The following is an 11,450-nucleotide window of genomic DNA, read 5'->3' as shown; positions in this document are numbered from 1 at the left end:
ACAAACTTCAATACGAACATCGACATAAACAAAGAATGTACACGTTAAAGAATTTTATGTAGTGGTTACAATAGACAAAAAAACAGTGGTTATACGATCACTTGTAATGCATGTCACTGGTACCTCTGCTATTATGTAGGACTGCTGACCAAAGAAAACACCTAAAAACTAGCTGGAAGTAAACAATGTTCTCCCCTACAAAAAGGGCCTTTAATAATTTCCTGGACAGCGCCTGTGTAGCTAGGAAAGCTGGCCAGAAAAAAAAAGCTAGCAGATGGATGCAAAGGATGTACTTCACTTACAACAAATGTAATGAATGATTGAGTATCCAAAGACTTCACAGCATTCAAGGTAAGACAGATATTCAAAACATCCCTATAAAAACGTATGTCTTATATTTGAACAGATAAATGCATAGTCATCCAAAATGTAACGTGACGGTTGAATACAAATAGTTGACATCCTATAGGTCTTATCATAAGACTTGTGACAACCTTTGAACACAATGATCTGTTTAAACATATATACAAGGGGACTTGGGGGGCTGTCTGTGTGTGCTCTTGTTGTTCTATCTCCCTCCCCACTAGCTACCCCCCCTCTCACTCTTGCTGTAGTTGGTGGGACAGATTTTTGATTGGGCTGGGGGCGTGGGAGGTTGTGTGGTCGGTTGCTTTGTCAGCTGTATTCTTTTCTGGGTAGGAGGTTCTGCGTGTGGATCTGCTGGAGTGTGGGGTTGGTCTCGTGGCAATGGCGGCTGCTCTAATGGTCCTTTAGGATGTAGTAGACCGACGTCCTATGGCCACATCTTTCAATGTCTTTGTCAAGGTGGGGGCTACCTATTTGTGTTCATAGAGGCAGTCCAGGTTTAGGGTAGGATGGTGGGCCAGGTGTACAGGTGCTGGTCATATAATAAGAACATCATCAAAAAGTTGATTTATGCCAGTAATTCCATTCAAAAAGTGAAACTTGTATATTATATTCATTCGCTGCACACAGACTGATGTATTTCAAATGTTTATTTATTTTAATTGTGATGATTATGATTATAACTGACAACTAATGAAAATCCCATATTCATTATCTCCGAAAATTAGAATATTACTTAAGAATGTTGGCCAACTGAAAAGTCTGAACATGAAAAGTATGTACAGCACTCAATACTTCAGCAGGGGCTAGCTCAATTTGCGGCATCGGCAGCTCGCAGTGGCATTTCCGGTGGCAGGTTGAGATGCCACGGCATCTTCCCCGTTAGCAGTGGCATTTTTGGTGGCAGGTTGAGATAGCAGTGGCATGTTGAGATGCCACGGCATCTTCCCCGTTAGCAGTGGCATTTATAGTGGCAGGTTGAGATGCCAACGATTTTTCCTGAAATGCCACGGCATCTTTTGCCGTTTATATGGTATTTCAGGTGGCAGCCTGAGATGCCACAAATTTACTAGACCGATTATGGGGCAGAACGGTGGCAAACAAGGGCTGCGTCCAAAATCACCCACTACTCAACATATACAACCAAACCAGTAGCCTGTCGTACTGTAGAGGAAAGAGCATATCCGACTGCAACTGCTGGTGTTTGTAGCATTTGCTAGTGAGATACCTTATAGTTTATAATTGTTAACATTTGCCAATATTACACTTGGTAGCATTTCCATGACCCTATTTCTTCATTTTTTTTCAACGTTTCTTTGATTATTTATAACATTTTATTTGTATTACAGTCTGTTATGTTGCAGTGCTAAGGAAAGAAATACCTTATAAACTATAAGGTATCTCACTAGCAAATGCTACAAACACCAGCAGTTGCAGTCGGATATGCTCTTTCCTCTACAGTACGACAGGCTACTGGTTTGGTTGTATATGTTGAGCAGTGGGTGATTTCAGACGCAGCCCTTGTTTGCCACCGTTCTGCCCCATATTCGGTCTAGTAAATTTGTGGCATCTCAGGCTGCCACCAGAAATACCATATAAACGGCGAAAGATGCCGTGGCATCTCAGGAAAAATCGTTGGCATCTAAACCTGCCACCGACATCTCAACATGCCACTAAAAATGCCACTGTTAACACAACCTGCCACTATAAATGCCACTGCTAACGGGGAAGATGCCGTGGCATCTCAACATGCCACTAAAAATGCCACTGCTAACAACATGCCACTACAAATGCCACTGCTAACTCAACATGCCACTACAAATGCCACTGTTAACACAACCTGCCACTATAAATGCCACTGCTAACGGGGAAGATGCCGTGGCATCTCAACATGCCACTAAAAATGCCACTGCTAACAACATGCCACTACAAATGCCACTGCTAACGGGGACGATGCCGTGGCATCTCAACCTGCCACCGGAAATGCCACTGCGAGCTGCCGATGCCGCAAATTGAGCTAGCTGTCACTCCAATACTTAGTTGGGGCTCCTTTTGCCTGAATTACTGCAGTCGATCCGTCTGTGGCACTGCTCAGGTGTTATGAGAGCCCAGGTTGCTCTGATAGTGGCCTTCAGCTCTTCTGCATTGTTGGGTCTGGCGTATCGCATCTTCCTCTTCACAATACCCCATTGATTTTCTATAGGGTTAAGGTCAGGCGAGTTTGCTGGCCAATTAAGAACAGGGATACCATGGTCCTTAGTCCAGGTACTGGTAGCTTTGGCACTGTGTGCAGGTGCTAAGTCCTGTTGGAAAAATAAATCTGCATCTCCATAAAGTTGGTCAGCAGCAGGAAGCATGAAGTGCTCTAAAACTTCCTGGTAGACGGCTGCGTTGACCTTAGACCTCAGAAAACACAGTGGACCAACACCAGCAGAAGACATGGCACCCCAAACCATCACTGACTGTGGAAACTTTACACTGGACTCCAGACTTTGGGACCTTGATTTCCAAAGGAAATGCAAAATTTACTTTCATCAGAAAACATAACTTTGGACCACTCAGCAGCAGTCCAGTCCTTCTTGTCTTTAGCCCAGGCGAGATGCTTCTGACGCTGTGTCTTGTTCAAGAGTGGCTTGACACAAGGAATGCGACAGCTGAAACCCATGTCTTGCATACGTCTGTGCGTGGTGGTTCTTGAAGCACTGACTCCAGCTGCAGTCCACTCTTTGTGGATCTCCCCCACATTTTTGAGTGGGTTTTGTTTCACAATCCTCTCCAGGGTTCGGTTATCCCCATTTTTTCTACCACATCTTTTCCTTCCCTTTGCCTCTCTATTAATGTGCTTGGACACAGAGCTCTGTGAAAAGCCAGCCTCTTTAGCTATGACCTTTTGTGTCTTGCCCTCCTTGTGCAAGGTGTTAACGGTCATCTTTTAGACAGCTATCAAGTCAGCAGTCTTCCCCATGCTTGTGTAGCCTACAGAACTAGACTGAGAGACCATTTAAAAGCCTGATTAGAGTGTGGCACCAGGTGTCTTCAGTATTGAACCTATTCACAATATTCTAATTTTCTCAGATACTGAATTTGGGGTTTTCATTAGTTGTCAGTTATAATTATCAAAAATTAAAAGAAATAAACACTTGAAATATATCAGTCTGTGTGGAATGAATGTAAAACATTATACATGTTTCACTTTTTGAATGGAATTACTGAAATAAATCAACGTTTTGATGATGTTCTAATTATACGACCAGCACCTGTACATTTGGTATCAGGGCCCAGGCTCTGGAGAGGCTGGCGTTCATGCGCTGGATGTGGTTGGGTGGAATTCTGTTCTTAGGAGGAGGGCTGACACCACTATTTTTGTGTTGGGACGCTGGAGGTGGCCACTCTCTCTTGCTGTGCCCGCAGGTCATTGGTCCCAGTGTGTATTATAATGTGGTGATCTCATCTGGGCCGTACTGAGGAGGTCCATTGTACTTCAGTTTGTAGGGCACCACATCTTTTGGTTTTTTGATCAGGGAAGGGTTTCTCTTGAGTAAATTTACCATTGGAATCCATCAGCAGGATGATGTCAGCCTGTCTGTCCTCAGGTCTGGAGGGAGTAGATTTGGGGCTGTTAGATTTTGGGGCTGGGGTAGAGTGGCATTTGTGGTATGGTTGGGGTGTTGTGCGGTGGTGGTGGGAGGTGATGTCTAAGTTCAGATTTGGTTGGTGTTGGCTTCAGGCAGGTCTATAGTGTCCAACTGGGTTTGAAGGCACATCGTTGCCTCTGTCTTACAGTTCTCCATATCGCTCTCCAGCTCTCTCACCTCTGCTGAGAGCTCAGTCAATTCTTTCTTGGGTTTCACAACTGTGCTGTGGGTTCACAGTCATCTTGTCCTCTGTTTGTCTTCAGTCAGATGTCTTGTGTTCACCTTCTCTCTGAGCAGTACCTGTTCTACTTCTATCTGGGCAAACATTTTTGTCAGGTTGTTGATTAAGATGTAGAGGGCCTATTCTGAGATGGGGGGGTCACTCATGCCGCATTTCCACTGGTGCTTTACCCCGATACCAAGGCTGCACCAGTAATTTATGCTAATGTTGACTCTAGACTTGGAGTATACGTTTGGTACCAAGGACTTTAGAAAGGGCTCAGGTGGGGAGGGAAGAGTAAACATTTCAATGCGATTTGGCTTTGCAGTTATAAAAAGCTGAAATTGTTCTGGTAGTAAAATAAAAATAGCACCATGAGTGGCCAATTGGCGCTGTCAATGGACACAGAACACATTCTGAACTTTAAGGTAAAACACGAGTTTGGCACCTGTGGTTTGTTGAGTGTCTGTGGAGGAGCCTGGAGTAATTAGCTCACTCAGGCTGGGGAGGGCTTCTCTTAGACTGGACTTATGTTGGGCTCTCCTGTATTAAAATAAGTCTCAGGTTTCTGTTTGTGCTGTTTGCATGTATTTTTTAGAAATATTAAGTATTTTTAAGAGAGCGAGAGCTCTCCCCCCTCCTGCCCTCAGAGAGGGGGGAGCGAGGGGAGGAGAACAGAGAACATTTTAGAACATTGTTCTAAACTCACTTTACACTCTTATTAACGTGCTGTTCTCTTCAATAATTGAATATCCTTTAACTCCCCACTTCCGAAAAGGTCTGGACTTGCTCAGTGGCCTGACACCAGCAAGACAGTAGAGACAATTAGAGGAAGATTACTACACCTTGAAAACACCCTGCTGGCAAGACTGTCCTCTGTACACAGGTCAGCAGGTGGGCTGTCATCCTGAAGGACCATGGTCCCTGTGAAGACCCACAAAAGGTTTGGGGGTCAACCTTGACACAATGGTGAGTTATTAATACATTTGTGTTTTTTTTTTTATTTGTGGACTTCAGTGCTGGGACTCTTACCTTATTACTGATAAGATGCTCGATGTTTTCACAGGTTTAACACTCATGTCTTCCATTGAGAGGTTGACCGTTCATCGGGAAGTCCAGAGATGGAGTCAGGCCCTTTGCAAGCTGCAGTCAGGAACACAGCGCACAATCAACCAGCAGCACAGAACTCACAGTAGACAGAACATGGCAGGGTACATAATGTGGCAGAGCAGCCACCAATCAGCCATAGCCACCTACACCTCTAACAGCTACCCCACTGAGGGCCACCCCTAGGTTCCTGTCTTTCTACAGAGTAGCATAACATGTGCTTCTCTATAGCTTGTTTTTCTGGGTTTTAGGCTGGATTTCAAAAAGCTTTATAAAATGGATTTATTGAGATTGTATTCAATTAACAATATCATCAGAAGACTAAGTTAATTAAAATGTAAGATTAATTCCATGTATCGTTCCACTGGTCTTGACTCAACGCTTTCACACCAGGACAATACAGGGGGTGGACAAAATAACACTAAAACCTCATTAACATCAAGGACCTAATAAAGATTAGGGCCACAATTTTTTTGTCTTCATGTTAAAGATTTATCTACCAGTATAAAAAAGGCAGAGCCTACATAATGTTGAGTCTTATAGATCATGGCTTCAAGGGAACCACATGGCTCCTTTTCAGGTTTCCACTCATTTCCACACACTATTCTTAGGCCAATGTAAACTACTGTACTTATCAATGGTGGGAATTTCATTATGCATTTTAGCAGGTCATATTGACCTATAGGGGAGAACAAAATAATGGTAATGTCACATGAAAGACTTGAGTAACTATATCACAATTACAAATGCACCTGCAGAGGTCAATAGGTTGATTGTAAATTTTAGCAGTAAGCTAGCTTATCAGTGGGGGACAACATGAACGATATGCAGTCAACATGGGAATGCACTTCACCCTACAACAACCAGATAATGCAGAACTGAATTACCATACCATACCATCTTCTTCCGCTTATCCGGGGCCGGGTCGCGGGGGCAGCAGTCTAAGCAGGGATGCCCAGACTTCCCTCTCCCCAGACACTTCCTCCAGCTCTTCCGGGGGGACACAGAGGCGTTCCCAGGCCAGCCGGGAGACATAGTCCCTCCAGCGTGTCCTAGGTCTTCCCCGGGGTCTCCTCCCGGTGGGACGGGACCGGAACACCTTCCCAGGAAGGCGTTCCGGAGGCATCCGAAAAAGATGCCCAAGCCACCTCAGCTGACCCCTCTCGATGTGGAGGAGCAGCGGCTCTACTCTGAGCTCCTCCCGGGTGACCGAGCTTCTCACCCTATCTCTAAGGGATCGCCCGGCCACCCTGCGGAGAAAGCTCATTTCGGCCGCCTGTATCCGGGATCTTGTCCTTTCGGTCATGACCCAAAGCTCATGACCATAGGTGAGAGTAGGAACGTAGATTGACTGGTAAATCGAAAGCTTCGCCTTGCGGCTCAGCTCTTTCTTCACCACGACAGACAGATACATCGACTGCATTACTGCAGAAGCTGCACCGATCCGTCTGTCAATCTCCCGTTCCATCCTTCCCTCACTCGTGAACAAGACCCCTAGATACTTAAACTCCTCCACTTGAGGCAGGCACTCTCCACCAACCTGAAGTGGGCAAGCCACCCTTTTCCGACTAAGGACCATGGCCTCGGATTTGGAGGTACTGATTTTCATCCCCACCGCTTCACACTCGGCTGCAAACCGTCCCAGTGCATGCTGAAGGTCCTGGTTAGAAGGGGCCAACACGACAACATCATCTGCAAAGAGCAGAGACGAAATTGTGTGGTCCCCAAACCTGACACCCTCCGGCCCCTGGCTGCGCCTAGAAATTCTGTCCATAAAAATTACGAACAGAACCGGTGACAAAGGGCAGCCCTGCCGGAGTCCAACATGCACTGGGAACAAGTCTGACTTACTGCCGGCAATGCGGACCAAGCTCCTGCTTCGGTTGTACAGGGACCTGACAGCCCTTAGCAAAGGACCCAGGACCCCATATTCCCCAAGCACCCTCCACAAGATGCCGCGAGGGACACAGTCGAATGCCTTCTCCAAATCCACAAAACACATGTGGATTGGTTGGGCAAACTCCCATGAACCCTCCAACACCCTGTAGAGGGTATAGAGCTGGTCCAGTGTTCCACGGCCCGGACGAAAACCACACTGTTCCTCCTGAATCCGAGGTTCTACTATCAGAACTGAATTGAATAGCTTAATCTTAGTATTTTTTTAAAGTCACTGCCATAACAGTAACAAAAAAGCTAGCCTGCTAACCCTGTTGCCCCATAGCTAACGTCGATAGTAGCTGAAACGACCTAAAAACACTTGAAACTAACTTCAGTAATCTGTCGAATTTCTTGAATGCCTACTGATGAAGTAGCCGATTGAATTTGGTGACATCAAATTGGCACTACGCAAACTATTTTCTGTAGCCACCACATAGCATCTGTTATCAGGAAACGATGACATCGGTAGCCCAGCGAATGATGAGTAGGTGTTGACTTTTCCACTTCCTGAAAAAAACTATACCATTTGTGAACAAAACATACAGGTAAACATGGGAAGTGTCAGTTTGGTCGAAAATTATTATATCCAAAATGAAAACCTTGTTTGGAGGAATATTACACTGACAAGTTGTTTGAGGTAAACATCACTAGTCTTAGTTTGAAGTATATTTCCGCGTGCAATTCAACTTTGGTGGCTCGGGACGCACTTTCATGAAATTGGACGAAGCTATAGATTCTCAACCAGAAGTTCTGCACTTATCAGTAATTATATTGTAATATATTAAACATTGTGGTCAACAATGTACATTAATAAATCAACGTTTAATTACACGTTTTTCGGTAACTCCTTCCACTGTATTCAAACGGCCTGAACTTAATTACTTAACAGAAGTGAACTACAACGACGCTCATTAAGACACCTTTCTCATCAACGAAGGCATGTGTATAATCCTTATATAATATTTCAACATTGATATTGTTCGTCGCTATCAACATAAGGTGTTTAAAAAAAATCATCAGGCTTTTCATGCGTTTTATTGTCTAATGGACCATTAATTGCATTATTCAAGAGTGGGTCCCGAAATAAATGGCTTTATAACGATGCGTTCCGCGAATTTGTGCGATAAGTCAACTATTCAAAACCTCCCATTTTCAGCGTGGTTTTTAAATGTATGTTGTTCATATCTTCAGTTTCTGTAAGTAGAGCCGCTACAGTATTTCGTTCTACCTCAGTTCGGCATGAAACTTCAAAGCGAGTGGTTTCACATTTTCGCGGCCCGCCATTTTGCTACGGAAGCCAAAAGCGGGCTTTATGGGAATCTCCCCCTTTTAAGCTCTTACAGGGCACGTGCTTGCGAGTTTACTTTCAAAATAAAAGTAATTCTTAAAACAAATACTTCACTTTTACAAGACGTCTTAATTAAATAAAACATACACATACAATATATTCCACGATATATTCTTTAATAGTTTAAAGTTACTTTAACATACACATATTGAAACCTACACACAAAATATATTCCTTGAAAATAATTTACAATTAATTACCTCTTCATTGGACGTTTTCCCGTTAGTAATATCAATAACAATACTACAAACACTGTACCTGTAATAATTAATGCTATTAAGTACTGTAAACTTTAAACAGGTTTTAAGATTTTTTTTTAAATTAAATGTAATTTGGCCCTGCTCAGAGATAGCTTTGGATGGGCTCCCGGTCTCATTATCTCTGCAGTTAATTGTCAGTCTGCCAACATTTAGGCTAGGGCCATTCTGTATCAATATGATAGGATGTCAGGCATGCCATCTCAAATATTCTCTCACTCTCGTTGCCGTTTCTCCATATGTGATCTGCAGTATCAAACTAAATGCATGGCAATAAAAATCCAACTTACATGGACTCGTGTTTAATTATTCACCCTTCTCAAAGTCAAAGTGTTTTTATTTGTCAAATGCACAGAGTAACATCATTCTGAACAGTGAAATTCTTGTGACATGGCACATGACATCTACGGAGTAAGCATTAAGAACGAAATCAAGCAAAAATAATAGCAAAAATATACATAATGTAAACTAGCAGCAATTCCAAAGAGTGTAGAAAGGGGGTATATGGACAATATGGATAGAAATATTAAAAATTATAAATGTAAGTGTTGTAGTGGCTATGAATGAAACATTAAAACATATACATTGAATGTGAATAGAAAGTCATCAGAGCATTTGAAATGTTCATGTGATCAATATGATCATAGATCAGTGTTGCTGGTTGAGAAGCCTTACGGCCTGAGGGGAAAATTTTTTTTGTGAGTCTGGAAGTGCATGCTCTGATTCTCTAGTAAAGTCTCCCAGATGGCAGCAGTGTGAACAGACCATAGCCAGGGGGTCTGTAGTCTTTGATGATGTTCCATGCTTTCCAAAGGCATTGCGTGTGGTAGATGCCTTGCACGGAGGGAAGATGCCAGCCGACGATGCGCTCCTCTGACTTCACCACCCTCTGGAGGGCCTTGCGATCAGCAGCGGAGCAGCTGTCGTACCAGTCAGTCATGAAGCCTGAGAGGATGCTCTCAATGCTGCACCTGTAAAAGTTGGTGAGAGTTTTTGCAGACATTCCAAACTTCTTAAGTCTAGGAAGTATAGGCGCGTTTGGGCAGTTTTTACGGCTTGCCTGGACCAGGTGAGGTAATCTATGATGAACACACTTCAGCTCCATCAATGTGTATGGGGGCATGACCCCCCCCCCCTTCTGCCGCTTCATGAAGTCCACAATCATCTCCTTTCTTTTCATACTGTCCATTTCTACATTCTTTGGAACTGCTGCTAGTCTCTTTTGTTATGTACATTTTACATTTTTACTTTCTATATTTCTTAATGCCTACCGCTTGAATGTTGCTAGACGTGTCACAAGAAATTAATCGTTCAGAATGACGCCGTGTTATTTGCTGCATTTGATAAATAAAAGTATTTGACTTTGCTGAATGAGCAGAGGGCCGTGTTTAGACCCACGCTGCAGCAGGCCTACATCGCTGGACCACCCAAGGCCACATGATATGCAAATTCAACACATTTCTAACATCATCATGTTCCCAACAACACCACGGCAAAGAAGCATCAGGGAAAGACCATGGATTTTCTCATTGGTCCCTCAGCCAATATAGCCCACTGAATATCTTTTTATTTTTGTCAATGCAGTAATGTTCATGGTTATATAGAATGCTAATAAAAAAATGCTAATCGTATTTCATTGCAATGCTAGTTGTGTTTATTGAAGCATACTGATGGGTAGACGTCTTGATTTTACTTTTGTCCTTTCCAATGGTACACATTAAAATGGCTGCCAGTCCACCCCATTGCTGAGTTGAATGGGGATTTTATTCATTTTTATTTCTTAGAGCCTGATAAGCAATAATGATGAGTCAGGCTACAGGGAGAACTAAGCAAACCGGCATCATAGGGTAAAGATAACAACCTCACCCTTAACATGAGCAAAACCAAACAGAGGATTGTTGACTTTAGGATGTAGAGGGAACTCGCCCTGGTCCACATCTTTAGGACCTCAGTAGAGTCAACAATTGTTACGTTCTTTGCATCCACGTTGTCGAGGACCTGTCATGGGTCACCAACACCACCAAGCACTGTCAAGATGTTTGACAAGCCGACTTAGGCTCTCATGAAATACTAAAGTCTCACTCCTGAGAACGTTCCGACTGACTGCATCGCAGTCTGGAAGTGCATGCTCTGATTCTCTAGTAAAGTCTCCCAGATGGCAGCAGTGTGAACAGACCATAGCCAGGGGGTCTGTAGTCTTTGATGATGTTCCATGCTTTCCAAAGGCATTGCGTGTGGTAGATGCCTTGCACGGAGGGAAGATGCCAGCCGACGATGCGCTCCTCTGACTTCACCACCCTCTGGAGGGCCTTGCGATCAGCAGCGGAGCAGCTGTCGTACCAGTCAGTCATGAAGCCTGAGAGGATGCTCTCAATGCTGCACCTGTAAAAGTTGGTGAGAGTTTTTGCAGACATTCCAAACTTCTTAAGTCTAGGAAGTATAGGCGCGTTTGGGCAGTTTTTACGGCTTGCCTGGACCAGGTGAGGTAATCTATGATGAACACACTTCAGCTCCATCAATGTGTATGGGGGCATGACCCCCCCCCCCCTTCTGCCGCTTCATGAAGTCCACAATCATCT

The 11,450-nt window shown here is 43.9% G+C and overlaps 1 long non-coding RNA gene across 3 annotated transcripts; it reads right to left on the bottom strand.

The window, feature by feature from the left end:
- On the bottom strand, positions 1-6,259 carry LOC105022902. Of its 3 annotated transcripts, XR_004575495.1 has the most exons (4): positions 6,216-6,259; positions 5,254-5,364; positions 5,067-5,145; positions 1-898 (listed from the first exon to the last, which is right to left on the bottom strand). It is a non-coding gene; the product is annotated as an uncharacterized LOC105022902 (long non-coding RNA). The 3 variants fall into 3 exon arrangements; XR_004575494.1 differs by having other exon boundaries at positions 5,254-6,252; XR_004575496.1 differs by lacking the exon at positions 1-898 and adding an exon at positions 3,606-4,764 and having other exon boundaries at positions 5,254-6,252.
- Between the last annotated feature and the right edge of the window lie 5,191 nt (positions 6,260-11,450).

Source organism: Esox lucius, chromosome 25 (genome assembly GCF_011004845.1).
Source record: "Esox lucius isolate fEsoLuc1 chromosome 25, fEsoLuc1.pri, whole genome shotgun sequence".
Lineage (NCBI taxonomy): Eukaryota > Metazoa > Chordata > Actinopteri > Esociformes > Esocidae > Esox > Esox lucius.
Note: the sequence above shows the minus strand (reverse complement) of the source record. Positions and strands in the feature narration are given on the sequence as shown.